This window comes from Babylonia areolata, chromosome 5 (assembly GCF_041734735.1).
Source record: "Babylonia areolata isolate BAREFJ2019XMU chromosome 5, ASM4173473v1, whole genome shotgun sequence".
Classification (NCBI taxonomy): domain Eukaryota; kingdom Metazoa; phylum Mollusca; class Gastropoda; order Neogastropoda; family Buccinidae; genus Babylonia; species Babylonia areolata.
Window position 1 is genome coordinate 44,332,389 of NC_134880.1, and position 18,249 is coordinate 44,350,637.

Below are 18,249 nucleotides of genomic sequence, written 5' to 3' on the forward strand. Positions count from 1 at the left end.
GTCAACATTCACGTCTTCAGTATAAGAGCCTTCCGCTTGCAATATTTTGATGATGGTAATTGGGGTGAAACGCTGTTAACGTCGTCTCTTTCGCCGTTCGTATGGAAAGAGTTAATCAAATCAAATGCACGAGGTGTTGGGTTGGAGAAGAAGCCATTTTTCCTCTCTGGGACTGTGTCTGTTCTGCAGGACTTCAGGCAGGACAACCTTGTAACGCCAAAGACGAGTGCGTCAGCGGGATGTGTCTTAACTCCACGTGTGGTATGCTCTCTTTGTCTCTCTGTCTCTGTCTCTGTCTCTGTCTCTCTCTCTCTCTTACACACACACACACTCTCTCTCTCTGTATATATATATATATATATATATATATATATATATATAGACATATATATATATATATATATATATATATATATATATATATATATATATAATTACGTATACACATGTCTCCCTCCCTCTCTGTCTCTGTGTCTCTATATACATGTCTCCCTCCCTCTCTGTCTCCCTCTCTCTGGGGTTTTTGTTATGTGTGTCACTTCACGTTGGAATGCTTCTCTATTTGTATGTGTGATTGGTGTGCCAGTCATTGAATGGTTAGTCTTCGTTGAAACAGTCGTTTTCGTCATGATCAGTTCTATAAAGTGGTGGACATTCCAACTTAAGAAATGCCCAACACAGCCAGCACTAAATCCACCAACAGCTTGATCAGCCATGCTAGCAAAGTGATGTTCAAAATCATTTTGAACGACGGTCGCAGTAGCCGAGTGGTTAAAGCGTAGGACTTGATAATAATGATAATGGGCATTTGTTGAGCGCTTTCCTCCCTTAAAGAATAGAATAGAATATGTCTTTATTACCAAATGTACCGGGGTCACAAGGAATATGGGGGCGGGGGTTTGGGGGGTATGGGGGGGGGGCGGAGGAAGGGGGGGGGGGGGGGGGGCAGTACATAACAAGGCACAAACATAAATCGAAAATCATACACAAACACAGATACATACAAGTGCATACTAATCTAAAAACTTGTGCATACTCACACATGCACGCACCGCACTCTCTCTCTCTCTCTCTCTCTCTCTCTCTCTCACACACACACACACACACGCACGCGCGCGCACACACACACACACACACACACACACACAACAAAAAAGAGAGGGAGAGTTTGCATGATTTATAACTGAAAATGTATGGAAGGTCTATGGAAAGGCGTTTTCAAACAGATGTGTTTTCAGACCAGTTTTAAACGATTAAAATGAGGGAGAGTGGCGAAGATCGTGAGGTAAACTGTTCCATACAGATGGAGATGAATAAGAAAAGGAAGAATCACCGAAGGATCAGGTTTGAACACGGGAGCAAGTAGCCGCCGTGAATCGGAAGATGATCTGAGTTGTCGTGGGGGTGTGTAGGTTTGAATCAGTTCTCTCATATTCTGATGAGCAGCACCCAAAAATGGAGCTGAAGGTGAGAATTGCAACTTTGTACTGAATGCGGGCAGAAATTGGTAACCAGTGAAGGGAATGTAGATAATGAGTGATATTGTCAGTCTTTTTGGTTTTAAAGATTAATCTTGCTGCTGCGTTTTGAACTTTCTGGAGTTTTTGTATCAAGTATTTAGGACAACCAATGAGGAGTGAGTTACAATAATCAAGTCTGGATAAGACAAGAGAGCACACCACAGTTTGTGTTGCTTGAGTAGAAAGGAGATGTCGGATGGAACTGATCTTTCGAATTTGAAAGTATTCAGCCTTGCAGAGATTGTTTACATGTTCTTCATTGAGAGGTTTGAATCAAACGTCACATCCAGATTTTTCACTGAAGATACAAAGTCTGCATCTGAATCTCCAATTTTAAGAGAGGAAGGCATGGAGTTGTTTATAGACAGTCTGCCTGAAGAAATAATAGTAGCTTCAGTTTTACAATCATTTTAATTTTAGTTTGTTTTAATTCATCCATGCCTTAACGTCAGCAATACACTTTTTGAAGTGTCCTAATGGAAGAGTCAGGATCGGAAAAGGTCGTTTTTTGGTAGTAGAGCTGGATATCGTCAGCAAAGGCATGGTGATTTGCAGAATGGCTTTTGACAACATCGAGAAGTGGTTGAGTTTAAAGAATAAACAGAACTAGTCCTAGTACAGATCCTTGCGGAACGCCATATATAGTTGTTGATGGGAAAGATTGATGGCCATTTACCGTGACTGTTTCTGTTCTGTTTGTAAGGTAGGATTGGAACCATGACAGTGCGGAGCCAGAGATGTCAAAGGAGTATCTAAGTCTGTTTAGCAAGATAGCATGGTCAATTGTATAGAAGCAGCAGAAATATCAAGCAATGTAAGAACGCAAATTTTACAGTTGCCAAGGGATGTTAAAATACCATCCATGATCTTTACAAGTGCAGGTTAAGTGATATTGTGATGAGGTCTGTATGCTGACTGGAAGGGCTGAGTAAGTTGTTGTGAGTCAAATGGTCGCTAAGCTGCAAAAGAACGAGACGTTCTAACAACTTAGAAAAGGAAGATTTGAAACAGGGCGGTAGTTCATGTCGTCAGGATCAAGTGAAGGCTTCTTTAGCAAAGGTTTTACCAGAGAACACTTGTATGAATCAGGAAAGTTTCCAGAAGTTAGAGAGTCATTCATTATGTCAGTAACGAAAGGCAAGAGGATGTCAAGGCAATCGAGAAATAGATTGAAGGGAAGGGATCAAGTTCACATGTTTTAAGTGGAGAGGAGAGCATTGTGCGTTTGACTAGATCTTGAGTCACAGGAGGGTACATCTGAGGGTCCCGGGTTCGAATCTCGGTAACGGCGCCTAGTGGGTAAAGGGTGGAGATTTTTCCCAGGACAACTTATGTGCAAACCAGCTACCATATGCAAGCAGATCAAATATGTATGTTAAAGATCCTGTAATTCATGTCAGCGTTCGGTGGGTTTTGGAAACAAGAACAAACCCAGCATGCACCCCCCCGAAAACGGAGTATGGCTGCCTCCATGTCGGGGTAACAACGGTCATACATGTAAAAGCCCACTCGTGTACATACGAGTGAACATGGGAGTTCCAGCCCACGAAGGAAGATGATTTTGAACGGATCACAGCCGCAAATAGATTCCATTATCATTGCTGAGGAAAAGCGGGATTCCACACAGGCAGAAGTACCATACCATTACACACAAACTCGGTCTTCCCTTTTACACGGGTCCTACCTCACGCCTGCAGAAACACAGAGAGAACGATCACAGCTTGACTTCAACCATATCTGTTATACCGTGAAACCGGGTCGTCGTTTGACAAGTCGTGTTGGGGCTGATGAATGAACTCATCTTTGTGAGATATTGTTTTGTTATGCCGTTGTCTCCACGCACGCGCATCAGGATTGTTTTAGTTGAAGAGGAGGCAGCTGCGTTCGGGGGCTCTCTGTTGTATGGTATCCAGTCACCAGAATCACCAAGGTTCCAACTGCCGCGAGCGGCAATGGCTGGTGTATCAAGAACACACACACACACACACACACACTCTATCTCTCTCTCTTTCTCTCTGTCTCTCTGTCTGTCTCTCTGTCTGTCTCTCTGTTGTTTTTTAGAAGGATGACGACGATGCTGCTGCCACTGCTAATGACGATCCTTCCGGTTTGCACGCTTTCGTCACCAAGACAAAAGACATCAAACATTCAGTGTCCAGTATTTAGTATTCTCTCTCTCTCTCTCTCTCTCTCTCTCTCTCTCTCTCCAGCACCCACACACACCCCTCCAACACACATGCACACACACACACACACACACACACACACACGGAGGGGGAAAGAGTGCGGGCAGGGCGAGGGGGGGAGAAACTGGGAGACGCACACAGAGAAAACCATAGAGAGAGAAACACACACACAAGGTCAGAGAGAGAGAGAGAGAGAGATACAGGCAGACAGGAAGGGAGAATATGACAGTACACACTTGTTTCCATTGTCGCAGTCTACATGGAACCATCTCAGCTGGATGAGAACTGTGAACACAATGCATGTGACGAAAATCTGATCTGCAGCGAAAAAGAAAAGACATGCAGTGAGTATACATAAACCATACGTCCATCTCACCGAAGGTGATGGTTGTGCTGGTGACGATGGTCAATTACAATGACAATGGTCATGACGATGACGACGGCAATGATGGTGATTGTTTTGATGGTGGTGATCATGATTTTGATTATGAGATGACGATGAAGACTGATTGTGATGATGATGATGATGACGACATCGACGACAGTGGTGATTATGATGATGGTTACCAGACGAAATGATTGAATCAAGAGGAACAGGATTAAAAAAAATTACGATGATGAGCTATCTTTGTGGTTGAGACACAACAACGTGTTTCAGTTTTTGGCTGTGTGGCAGTGGTAAACTTTAACAAATTCATTTTCTCTCGAAAAACCTTGTCTGTCGGCACCAATTTTTTTAACGCCCCCCCCCCACCCCTCCCCTCCCCTAGGGTCTCAGAGCCAAAGTTTTCTGCAGTTGTAAGCCGAACGGCCACACTGGTTCGGTGACAAACAAGTTGTGCCAGAGAGCATGCATCTACCCGAGTTCTCACCTGAACATCCGTAATGAAAAATAAATGTTCACTCAAGCGCCCCGAGTAAATGTTACAGTCCTATACGGAAGCAAAACCGTCTTTAGAGACAATAATAAACTAATGATAGATACCTGCTTGCACCCCCAGCATAAAGCATAGTTAAGAGGAAAATATATTGTCAAAAGTTCTCACCACAAAACGGCCATTATTAGAACGCAAGTTCAAGAAGTTATTTACTATCAATTATATCAATGGTACATCTCAGTGAAACCGAAACATTAAAGCTAATTGCGAACGAAAGGAAAGGGATTGGGGGGGAGGGGGGGGGGGGGAGGTGTGTGAAAAGGGAATGGTTCCGAAACAATTGTATTTAGTTAAATAAATCCGAAGGAAAGTGTTTTCATAAAATAAAACTACGATTTACGAATGGCAGTGGGCTCGCTTCAACAACTTGTGAATAACACTGAGAGAAAGGACCCGTAAGTTTTCATAACTTGGCCCCCTTGTCCCAGGAACGATAGGACCCTGGTCAGCAGTTGTGTGACCACAGTGGTGCAACACGAGATGTTTCCGAAATTCGGGAACGAACTCGTCAACAGAGGTTCTGAGGCAAAGGACCTCTTCTCTCTCAGTGCCAGGATGTTGTTTGCGGGTGTGCGAAAAAAAAAACAACTCCATCCAGCTTCACTCACACGTCAAGTATGCCCACCGTCCAATCAAAACCTTTGCTGTGCACTCACTGCACGTGCAACGCACAGCCAAACTGAACAAGAGAAAAGAGAAATGTTGTACCTGACAACTGGTTGACCCTTTCTCTCCTGCCAGCACCAGGTTTCAGCGGGTAGCAGCTTGTCGGGTGCGACAGGTTCGTCAACAAAAAACACGACAGCAACGGAAGATGTGCGAAAAGTCTTAACATGAGTGAAACAACGTGTTCAGTACTTCGGTAAGACTGTTATGAATAGTTACATGCTCACGCATAAACATCTTTAATGCACATTCATAAGCGCTTGGACATGAATGGATGATTTTCGATAATATGGTATTGAAACGAGGCCGCTTTTTCTTTCTTTCTTTTTTTCATTTTTTTTTTTTCAGAGAGATAGAGATTTGTGCTTAGGTCTCATCACTAAGTATACAGTGCCCACGAAAGAACATCTAAATCAAGAAATTTTCAACCAGAATTTGTCAGTTAGTCCCCGAAGTCGCACTACACATGCGCATATAGATATTTTCCAAGTATAAAGGCCAACTTCCGCAATCATTTGGAGAGAAACATTCGGGGGTTTTCAGATATGAGCGTTCGTTTCATAGATTCCGACAATGAGTGGGGACTGTGATGTTTGTTCGGACAGTCAGGCAGTGATAGACCTTCAGTGTGCAATCTGCACAGTGGGATAATGCGTCCGAAAGAACTGTTTGTCCGAAGTTGTTATCATGTAGGCCAAAATTAATCATAATAATTTTTGTTAATTTCAGTTGCAACGATTTAATCGAAGCCGAAAAGCCGTGACAAAGAGAGGGAAAGTTCTGCAAATTTGATAGATCTATTTTATGATCGTTACAGCACTGAGATGCTGACCGATGTTGGCTGCCTTGGATAAAACTGTCCTGTTTCCAGCACTCTACTTCCGGTTCGACAAAATACTCGTTGCTAATGGTGAGCAGGAATATGATAAGGGGGTCGTTGTATATGGTTTATTATTACTTGCTGGTAAACACCACCCCCATCTCTCTCCACTTCACCCCCAACCCTTCCGCCGTCGGCGTTTTTGGTATTGTTGTCGTAGTACGCAGGAATCACACGTGAGCCATGAAGAATTTACTTTTGAAAGAATTATTTATTTATTTTGTTGGTGGGGGGGCGGTTAAAATATATAGCTTCTTCTCCTTAGTATGAATGCTGTGGGAAATATTAAATAGAAATATATATGCTGTTCAATTCACACAGATAATACAAGAAAATTAATTTATACAAGAGACAGATGGACAGACGGGCTGACAGACGAACGGAAAGACAGACAGACAGACATGTGTATGTCGGAGAAAAATGACTGGTTTTCTGTCGACAGAGAAGGTGATTTGTTCTTCCTGCTCGGACTCCAAGGAGTGTCAAGTGCGTGCTATCTGTGTTGATTCTTACTACAAGGAATACAAAGAATGCAGTGAGCCTCCCTCCACCTGTTTGTCTGCCTCTCTTTGTATTTCTTTCCCCTCGTGCGGGGAGGGGGGGGGGGGGGGGCGGGGGGGGGGGCCGGCGGAGGGGTGGTGGTGGTGCGTGAACTGAGCACTGGAACATACCTTTCGCGTGACAGTACCTCATCAAAGTTTTTGTCTTTTATAATGAACTACAACAGTACCTTAGGAGGCGCCGAAGCAGAATCGATAAGACGTTGGATTTCTGATGCAGTGGTCAGGGTTCGAAACCCTGTTATGGCCAAGTGTTGTGTCTTTGGGAAAGGCACTCCACTCCGCTTTTCCTCACTCTTCCCAGGTGTGAATGTGCACCTGACCTGGATGGGGAAGGTCAAACCGGCGGAAGGAGAGGGTTGGGCCCCCCGCCTTCCAGTGCCGAACCCTAGACACAGCGGATATGAATTCACTGCCCGGATGGCTGTAAAAGGCTATGGGACCCTTTAACATTTTTAGCAACAGTGCCGATAGTCAAGAGCAGTAGATGGTGAGAACCTTCGGATTTTGTGTGTGTGTGTGTGTGTGTGTGTGTGTGTGTGTGTGTGTGTGTGTGTCTGTGTGTGTGTGTGTGTCTCTGTGTGTGTGTGTGTGTGCTGCCCCATCGTCTGCACCGTTTCAGTGGCGTTACTCTCACGGCGCTCGTTCCGAGTCCCCCCCCCCCCCCCCCCCCCCCCCCATACACGTTCCACACCCGGGTTCATCTGTTTCAGTCCCAGTGCCGACAGTCCACAGAGGAACCATCGATGTTAGGTCGCCAGGAGGCCACACACCAGAGGAGACCCTGCACTGCTGCCGAGTCACTTCGGTGGTGTTCGGTAGTGCCTGTTCTTATTTGACGTACTTAGGACACCACCTACTAAGCCCCCTACTGACGACAATAATGGCATAGTCGCGGAGCCACACTGAGTGAGTGAGTGTCTTCCCCAGAGTGGAGACCGCCACCACGTCCCTCCAACGATAGTCCCCCATAAATCGGCCGACACTGGAGGCCTTGACAAGACTCACCCCAAACGCGGAAGCGGAGGGGTATCGAAACAGAGGTCACCATTAGAGAGGGCATGAAAGGATTTTCTTGCTTCTTGTCACTGCTTCACCCCTTCGTTTCTGTCCTTCACTGGGAGAGTGGCTTTATGCATCGGCATGCTGTTCAGCCCGCGCAGATTCTGATTTGGTCACCAATCCAATCCAGTTATAATCTTTGACCCTTTTTTTTTATATAGAAAATTAACACATACTTTGGTCAACATTTCAAAGGACAACATGAATTATATTTTTTGATGGAGGCAAACCTGCGTTCAAAGCGACCCTGCTGTTCCACCTGTCCTGACATAGGCTCTCTGCGCTACTGGCCTGCTTTGGGTCCGGCGTCATCAGGCCTGGACAAGGCGTCATCTGGCCTGGACAAGGAATCATCTGACCTGGACAAGGAATCATCTGGCCTGGACAAGGAATCATCTGACCTGGACAAGGAATCATCTGGCCTGGACAAGGCGTCATCTGACCTGGACAAGGCGTCATCTGACCTGGACAAGGAATCATCTGGCCTGGACAAGGAGTCATCTGGCCATCTGGCCTGGACAAGGCGTCATCTGGCCTGGAGGAGGAGTCATCTGGCCATATGGCCTGGACAAGGCGTCATGTGGCCTGGACAAGGAATCATCTGGCCATCTGGCCTATACAAGGCACATCTGGCATGGACAAGGAGTCATCTGGCCATCTGGCATGGACAAGGCACATCTGGCCTGGACAAGGCACATCTGGCATGGACAAGGAGTCATCTGGCCTGGACAAGGCACATCTGGCATGGACAAGGAGTCATCTGGCCTGTACAAGGCACATCTGGCCTGGACAAGGCACATCTGGCATGGACAAGGCACATCTGGCATGGACAAGGAGTCATCTGGCCTGGACAAGGCACATCTGGCCTGGACAAGGCACATCTGGCATGGACAAGGCACATCTGGCATGGACAAGGCACATCTGGCATGGACAAGGAGTCATCTGGCCTGGACAAGGCACATCTGGCATGGACAAGGAGTCATCTGGCCTGTACAAGGCACATCTGGCCTGGACAAGGCACATCTGGCATGGACAAGGAGTCATCTGGCCTGGACAAGGCACATCTGGCATGGACAAGGTGTCATCTGGCCTGTACAAGGCACATCTGGCCTGGACAAGGCGCATCTGGCATGGACAAGGTGTCATCTGACCTTCTGACCTGGACAAGGCGTCATCTGGTCTGGACAAGGAATCATCTGGCCTGGACAATGCCTGGACAAGGAATCATCTGGCCTGGACAAGGCGTCTGAGATCTCTCAACACTGGAAAACACAGCACAAAGTGAACTTTGCCTTCTTTAGATTCCTGACAAAGGACAAATCAAATTTTTGGCACTTGATAGTTGATACCGATAATAATGGGTAAATATTTCAGTAACACCCAATCCAAATCTTGCCATAGTATATTTTAGATGTGTGTCAAGTTTCATTGACATATAAACTGGCATATTATAAGGTATATGACAAAACCATTCGATACAAATGAAATCTGTCGCTATTTTGAATATGGGAATTCCAATTTTACCATCCACAATCAATCGGTCTTCTAAGAAATACATGGATAAGTCGCTGATATCTCCGACACCTTGGTTCAGCCACACAAAACCAAAACAATACTAAGTTTCATTCTCACATTAGATACCCAATTTCGCTTGCCTGTATTATCTGAATCTAACAACATTCTGAATGCTTTGTGGGGCGATGTGTGTTCTTCCATTTGAGTTATCTTCAACCAGTATTTAATACATTTAACCACGGAAGTAAGAAAGATAGGATATCTGGCTGTTCCATGATATACTAAATCGTTAGGTGTTTGCAGTAATACTACAATTTTTAAAGCATACAGGGAGCTTTTTTCACAATATACAGCAGCAGAATCAAGACCCCATATTTCAGTTCCGAATTGTACCATAGGTTTGATCCGATCAATCAAACAGCTTTAAAAACAAAGCTGCAGAATCGTTGTTTAACAATGATAATGTCTTCATTATACACGATGATGCATTTTTAGCTCTGCTTACGAGATTTTTACAAGCAAAGGCAAAACTCAAACGTGTCGAAAAATGTATACCTCGAAATTATACACACTAACAACAGGCATTGCATCTCCATTGTAGGTTCATCTTTCTCTTAATGCAAGGTATCTTCCCTTTCTAAACACAATGATATTGCTTTGTCACATAAACCTTAAACTGTAAAGAAAAAGCAGCTCTTTGTAAACGATTTAGTTGAGTATGTAATCCAGTTACCGTTCCCTATATAAAAGCAATATCATCAGCTAACAAAAGAAAAAAGATTTCAAGAAAATAATTTGTAAACATCGCACCATGCCTTCCACAATTTATACTTTCCAAGTGCGAATTCATTAATGAATAGAAGATTTTTTTTTTTTTTTTTTTTTTTTTTAAGGGACCAAAAACATCGCCTTGCTTTACACCAGAAGTGCAGTTAATATACTGTGTCAGAGCAGCGCTTTGTCTCACCCTTGCCAAAACACACTCATACATACAACACATTTATAAAGTTTTCCACTGATACCATTTTAATCAAAATAGGCCACAGCAACGTTCTGTTTACAGAATAGAATCAAACGCTTTCTCGAAATACAATATATGCTGCGTATAATTTTCGATTTAAACAAAACTGTCTTTGTACAAATGACTTAAATGTGAACATGACTGATCCTTAGTGGAGTGATTTTTTTTTTCTTGAACCCAACTTGACATTCACCAGTAATGGTATCGCTCACCCATTCTTGCAGTCTCCTGTTAATCACAGCACTGTATAACTTACTTGGTACATTACACAATGAAATGCCTCGATAGTTATTGGGGTTGTTTGCTTCACCTTTCTTATAGAATTGAAGGACGATAGATTCTGACCAAAACTTTCGGGATAGATCCCTTTGTCAAATAAAGAATTGAAAAATTTAACCAGAAAATAGAGAGAGAGAGAGAGAGAGAGAGAGAGAGAGACGGGGGGGGGGGGGGGGGGGGGGGGGATTAATATGTTACTAACGGGGAAACCCTTAGTTCTCCCACACGTGTTTGAGAAGCTGCCATCCTGTCTGTTCTTCAGGGCTGAGGGATGGTGCGGAATGTACCCACGATACCGACTGTGTGTCTTTCACGTGCCTCCACGATACGTGCGGTCAGGCCCTCCACCCCCCTTCTCTCTCTCTCTCTCTCTCTCTCTCTCTCTCTCTCATTAGAATGTCTGTTTGCATTAAAATGTATATTATTTGTATCTGCTCATGTATTGCAATTTTCGAAATCACATATTAATTGTATTCTTTCCACCACACCTATTTAATATGATTATGATAGCGATGCCGATGGTGATTATCACTAACAGTATATTGTTGTTGTCGCTGCTGCTCTGCTCCCCCCTATATTTTAACTACATGTTTATTCAAAAATTGTAGTGATGTATTGGTGGATACTGATCTTGTTTTCCACTTCTATGTCTTCATGTGCTCTTGTGTTGTATAATGCACTTATATATATATATATATATATATATATATATATATATATATACATGTGTGTGTGTGTGCTGTTTAATGTGAGGCGCTTAGAGCCCATCTATGGGGAGTTTGCGCCATATAAGTACAATTTATTATTATTGTTATTATTATTATTATTATTATATCCAGTACATCGTCACAATACCTATGTGCCAAGTATTCCAAAGTTGTCGAAATGTATGTAATCAATTCTGAATTCATATTTTCAGCACAAACTAGCGATAGGCCTATTGTCTTTAACTCTTCTTGCAGACTGAACAAAATTAGCATTTGTCACGCCATTGTGTCAAGTCAAGTCAAGTGAAGTCAAGATTTTATTTCATGGTGGTAAATTGAATAAGCAACAATTTCTTTTTTTTTTTTTTTAGATCAAGCCATCAATGAAAAAATAAATAAATAAAAATTAAAAAATGGAAAAGAAAAAAAGAAGAAGAAGAGAAAAAATATAGGAGAGAGAGCTTCTGACACCCGTATACTTTGGATCCCCGCTGCTCGAACCAAAACGTTTTGGCGAACGCAGTTTTTTTTTTTTTTTTTTTTTTCATTCCAAGCCCCCTTTCTTTGGAACTGATCAACGTCCTCAGCCTCTCCGTCACTCATCTTCGCTGCAATCTTTCAGATCCAGTCTGAAGACCCACCTTTTCCCCTCCTGATTAATTCTCAACAGCTCATCCCTTTCCAGTACAGTATGAACTAAAATGACTATTATATAGTGACTGAGTGAGTTTTGATAGTTTCATAATTTGCTGGTAGTATTTTTGATTGTGTACCATTTACGATTGTATGCTGTGACTTGTGTGTGTGCGTGCGCGAGTGCTTGTGTGTATTGTGTGTGTGTGTGTGTGTGTGTGGGGTGGTGGGGTGGGGGTGGGGGTATTTTGTTTAATGATGTTAGGTATCTTGTGTTCAATTTTTCCTTTTTGATATTTACATATGTGTTCTATTTGTAAACGCCTAAGGCTTATTTTCAAGGTTAGGCGTAAATGCTCATAATGATAATGATAATAATATTAATAATAATAATAATAATAATAATAATAATAATAATAATGGTGTTGGCTCTGTCATGCAGTGACTGAAACTGGGAAATCGTGCGAACGGGATGACGAGTGCAAAGGGGGCAAATGTCTCGGACTCATATGTAGTAAGAAAAAAAATATTCTCTCTCTCTCTCTCTCTCTCTCTCTCTCTCTCTCTCTCTCTCATTTCAAGTATAATTTTTTTTATAGATTTGATTCTGTTCTTGAATGTTTTGTAATGGTAATTGTTCACTTATCCCTTCATGTGGGGCCATGCCGTTATGAATAAACTATTCGCATTCTCTCTCTCGCTCTCTCTCTCTCTCTCTCTCTCTCTCTCTCTCTCTCTCTCAGATTTATTTTTTCTACAATTAGTCTTATCTTCTACTAAATCATAACAGTAATCCTTAACTTCCTACACAGTTCACACACATTTATCAACCAGTTCTTAGAATTAAAGTCTGGGTGTTTCTATGATATGCTTTCCTGTGACAACATTACACAATGCGCAGGCACAGCCGCCTGGACTCTCGCTATGGCGATATGACTGACTTCCTGATGATATGACTGACTTCCTAACGATATGACTGACTTCCTAATGATACGACTGACTTCCCAAATGATACGACTGACTTCCTAATGATGTGACTGACTTCCTAATGATATGACTGGCTTCCTAATGATACACTGACTTCTTAATGATGTGACATACTTCCTACTGATACGACTCACTTCCTAACGGCTAATGATACGACTCACTTCCTAATGATGTGACTCACTTCCTAATGATACGACTGACTTTCTAATGATACGACGACTGACTTCCTAATGATGTGACTGACTTCCTAATGATATGACTGACTTCCTAATGATGTGCCTGACTTCCTAATGATATGACCGATTTCCTGATGATATGACTGACATCCCTAATGATGTGACTGACTTCCTAATGACACTGCTGACTTCCCTAATGATACGACTGACTTCCTAATGATGTGACTGACTTCCTAATGATACGACTGACTTCCTAATGATGTGACTGACTTCTTAATGATATGACTGACTTCCTAATGCTCCGATTAACTTCCTAATGATGTGACTGACTTCCTAATGATACGACTGACTTCCTAATGGTGTGACTGACTTCCTAATGATGTGATTGACTTCCTAATGGTACGACTGACTTCCTAATGATGTGACTCACTTCCTAATGATGTGACTCACTTCCTAATGATACGACAGATTTCCTAATGATGTGACTCACTTCCTAATGATACGACTCACTTCCTAATGATGTGACTCACTTCCTAATGATACGACTGACTTTCTAATGATACGACGACTCACTTCCTAATGATGTGACTCACTTCCTAATGAGTCCATGAGGGGCTGGGTTCTTGCCCTTTTGCTGTTTCTCCCGAGTTTGGAAAATTAAACTGAGCGTAGAGTCATTCGGATCAGATGATAAACCGAGGTCTCGTGTGCAGCATGCACTTAGCGCACTGAAAAAGAACCCGTGGCAATGAGAGTGTTGTCATCTTGGCAAATTCTGCAGAAGAAATCCACTCTTGATAGGTACTCATATATACATGCATGCACTCAAGGCCTGACGAAGCGCATTGGGCAACGCTGCCTAGCAGATATTCTTTAACGTATATGAATTTGTCCGAACGCAGTGATGGCTTGAGGAACTGAAACTGACTTCCTTAGGACAACATCTTTTGTCCTCAAGTTTTTTCGGCACGGTTTCTCAACTTCAGTTGTATATCAAACGCAGCTGTCTCTTTCTAATTTGGGTATGATAATTGTCTGTTGCTTTTTATTATCATTTTATCATTATTACATGAATTTAAATGTTGAATTCTGCCATGGCTCATTTGGAGCACCACAGTTGCCCAAGCCACACATGGTGTAATCACTTCAGACACAATTCACAGTCAGGTTCCTTGTCTTTGGGATGTGTCTCCACAGCAGAGAGGTAAGGCTAAATATTGCCTCACATTACGTCTGCCACCGTCCACCTTTGCTCGTAAACCTTGCGCCCTCTTTAGGCGCCCAGAATATGCTGACTGGACTGGGCTGAAGGACGCCCGCCGCAGTGTGGCCACCTGGCGTACCTCAGCCAGTGGGAAGGAAGGCCACGTTCAGATAATAAAAGGTATGGAGAAGAGGAGAAGAAGAAGAAGATGGCCGAATCAGCTGACAAATTTCAACCTTGACAGGTGGAGACTGCGACTTTCGTCAACGGATGATCTCAACACAACTGTGCTCTAGCATTTCCAGAAAAAAAGATACGACTTCGATTTCTTTAAAATCAAACACAGTCAGCAAACTAACTCAAACTCTTGTGCAGCTCACAACTGAAAGGAAAGAAGCGAAGGCCACATACCAAAATGAAAAGTTTCTGAAGCATCGCTTTTTGACAAGAGCGATTAACACACTACTCAAGAAATTTTACATATACATCCACCCGAATCGCATGATTCGAGTGATATTTTTAATATCTCCAAACTGCACAATTCTGCAGAATCATTAATTAAATAGTGTTGCAAGGAGTGGTCATTTTTCTTTGGAGAGAGAATGTTTCCACCGTGAAATGTCCCTGTCACGGTGAAAACCGGTATGTAGCATCATTAAGTGTTTGATTCAGAATCCGAATAATAACAGCCTACCTTTATGAACTCGGTAAGAGAAGTGAATTAAGCGAGAAGTGAAGCGTGGTGAGGTCTGTGATTCGTACTACACAGATTTCAAGCTGATTTGCTAGGAGAGGAGGCCATTGCTGTGGTGCTGTGTGTGTTCCACAGAGCTGGACAACATGCAGTCGTGTGTACATGACGTGGACTGTGCCAGTGGACTGTGTTTCTGGGGGCAGTGCAGTAAGCTTCTCTGTCTGTCTCTCTCTCACTCACTCTGTCTGTGTGTCTGTCACACACACACACACACACACACACACACACACACACACACACACACGTTTAGCATTTTAGGTTGGTTGTTTTGTTTTTTTTGCTTTTTTTTGTTGTTGCTTTTTTGCGGCAGTTTACCTCACCAGTATTCTGAAAGTATCACGTTCTAGAACCTTTGGAAAGACATCAGGTTTTTTTATCACCTGAGCTATTTCAAGCACAACAGTCACCTTTCTAATTATATTACTGACATTTTAGTCGTGCAGAGAAAAAGGTTATCCACTCTTGTATGTGTCATTTCATTCGGGTAAAGTATAACTACCATCGACCTCCAAAAAGCTAGAAGTACAGTGGCCTCTGTTCTCAACCTACTGGTGCTTTGCAGTTGAGTTGTCTACGATTGTTACTCTTTAGTTTTGTGAAAGCAAATGGGCTCAGGTCGCTATTTTCGTTTTACGTTTGTAAATCTTTTCACTGTAAGCACCTAAAACATTTTGACAGAACTCATGGCAGTACATTGGTATTTTATTTCTGATCCGATCAATTCTTACACCTTCTACCTATATTTAACCCCTTGGTTGCTGAACTTTAGGTGAAATGAGATTCGTACGGTGTCAGTTTTAACTGCATTTCCAACATTTTATGTACGTTTAATAATAATGTTATTCAATGAAAAGAACACAATATGAATGATATATGATTGATTATACTGAAGAAAGGTAATATATATGTAAGTTGTGGTGTTGTGGTGTTAAAACCCACCTCTTCCCAAAATAGCCTCCCTTCCCTGCCTCTTCCTTGTCTTTAGTTTCTCCAGTTTTAGAGTTATGCATGCGTGTGAATGACTGGTGCGAAAGCGCTTTGATTTGTCTCTGCACAAGATTCAGCGCTATATAAATACCATTATTATTATTATTATTATTGGGTCTGTTGTGCAGAGGAGTATAAAGGTAAAAAGTGCACCAACTTTCTGGACTGCAGAAGCGGGGTGTGTCTGGAAGATAAGACGTGTTGTAAGTTCGCTCGCTCTGTCTGTTTGTCTGTCTGTCTGTTTCTCTTCAGTGATACAGTCAGGGTTATTCACCATGTACACATGAAGGTGACGACTGGTAACAAATACTATCATAGTGCTTTTTTGTCCCTTTTGTGAAGTGGAGAGAGAGGGGGGGGGATGGAGATTCACTTTTAGATTTTAGGCCAAGGCTCCGCTTGAACTGAAGGTGAATATTAACTTTTGTTTTTTCATTATTTTATCAAAAAAGAACATGAAAACTGAATACAGTGCATCTGTGAATATCTCAAGTTAATCAGGAATATTCAGAAATATTGTCAGTGGTGTCAGTATATGTGTATGTGTATATAGGTGTATGTATATATCTATCTCTCTCTCTCTCTCTCTCTCTCTCTATATATATATATATATATATATATATGAAACATTTGAACGCTCCATATCAGTAAAAGAAAAAGATATTGATAATAAGAAGTAGTAGTAGTAATAGTGTTTTTGGTGTTGTTCCTGCTGTTGTCACTTATTGTTAGCAATAGCTTAGCAACTGGCATAGCATCTGTCATGATTATGTTTCATTTATCATGATGATAATGATGATGATGATGATTGCTATTGTTATTGTTGCTGTTGTGATATTCATTTCTTTATCTGTCCATACAGTATAATGCCTGTGGTACAGCGAAGCATGCTGCAGACCAATCTGAATGACAATCCAACCCACACCCAGCAACAACATCGTTCAACCGACAGTCGTTGTTCAGTTGAATTGCACACTGCGTACCGTGTTATAAAACTTGAATTAAAGTTAATGTTAGTCTTGCATTGATGTGTGTGTGTGTGCGTGTGCCGAGTGTGCGTGCGTGCGTGTGTGTGTGTGCACCGTGTGTGATTGTGTTTGTGCGCAGGCGCGCGTGTGTTTGTGTGTGTGCGTGTGTGTGTGTTTGTCAGTGTGTGTGTGTGAATGAAAGCAAGTTTGACAAAAACATCACTATCGCCTTTTCAGATATCAAAACATGCTTACACCACACCATCCCCACCCCACCCACCACTGACACACACACACTCATACACACTCAGGCTCACGCCGGGACACACAGACACGCATACACACGCGCGCGCGCACACACACACACACACTGTTCTCACGCACGTGCACACAGACACAGTTTACTCGCACACGCCACCCACGAGCACACCGTACGCACGCGCCGGCGCGCGCGCGCACCACATCAATGGTTGACAGCCCTCCCTTCCACAGTAAGATCACATCTGGACTGGCGATGCGCGACTCAGAATCAGTTACACGCGATCCGTACTGATGACTACTGAATGAAAATTGATGATAAAAAGTTTAATGTTGAAAAGTGCGAAGACGAAAATGATTTTGGCAATATATATATATTTTTATTTTATTTTAATTTTACAAAAACCTACTCTTTGACAAGCATATTGCATGCCGCATAAATGATAAATAAGGAAAATCAGAGAATTGGTATAATCAAGTGTACCTTCACATTTCTTGACAGCAGTACATTTTTAAGACTATATAATATAAAGGGTTTGGAAGACCTATATTAGACTATGCAAACACGGTTTGGTTCCCCGCTAAATTAAAGCGTCAATCGGCTGCAATCCGAGTCGAAGGCCGGTGTACAAAGACGATTCAGTCCATAGATCAAAAGGATCTTTCTTATGAAGAAAGGCTAAAATATCTTAAGCTTCCTTCCCTTAGAGCAAGGAGGGTACGAGGTGGCTTGATCCAGGCGTATAAAATATATAATAATCACGGAAAAATCACTTATCTTTGCTTTGTTCTTGAACTTGTAGACCGTCTGTCACACTGACAGGCGTACTGTTTTAACACCCGGTTTCGAACACTTCCGCCACCTAATAATAATAATGATAATTAATCAGACCTCAGTCAAATGTAACTCAAGTTGACTGACTTGATGTACGTGTTCGGCTCTGTATG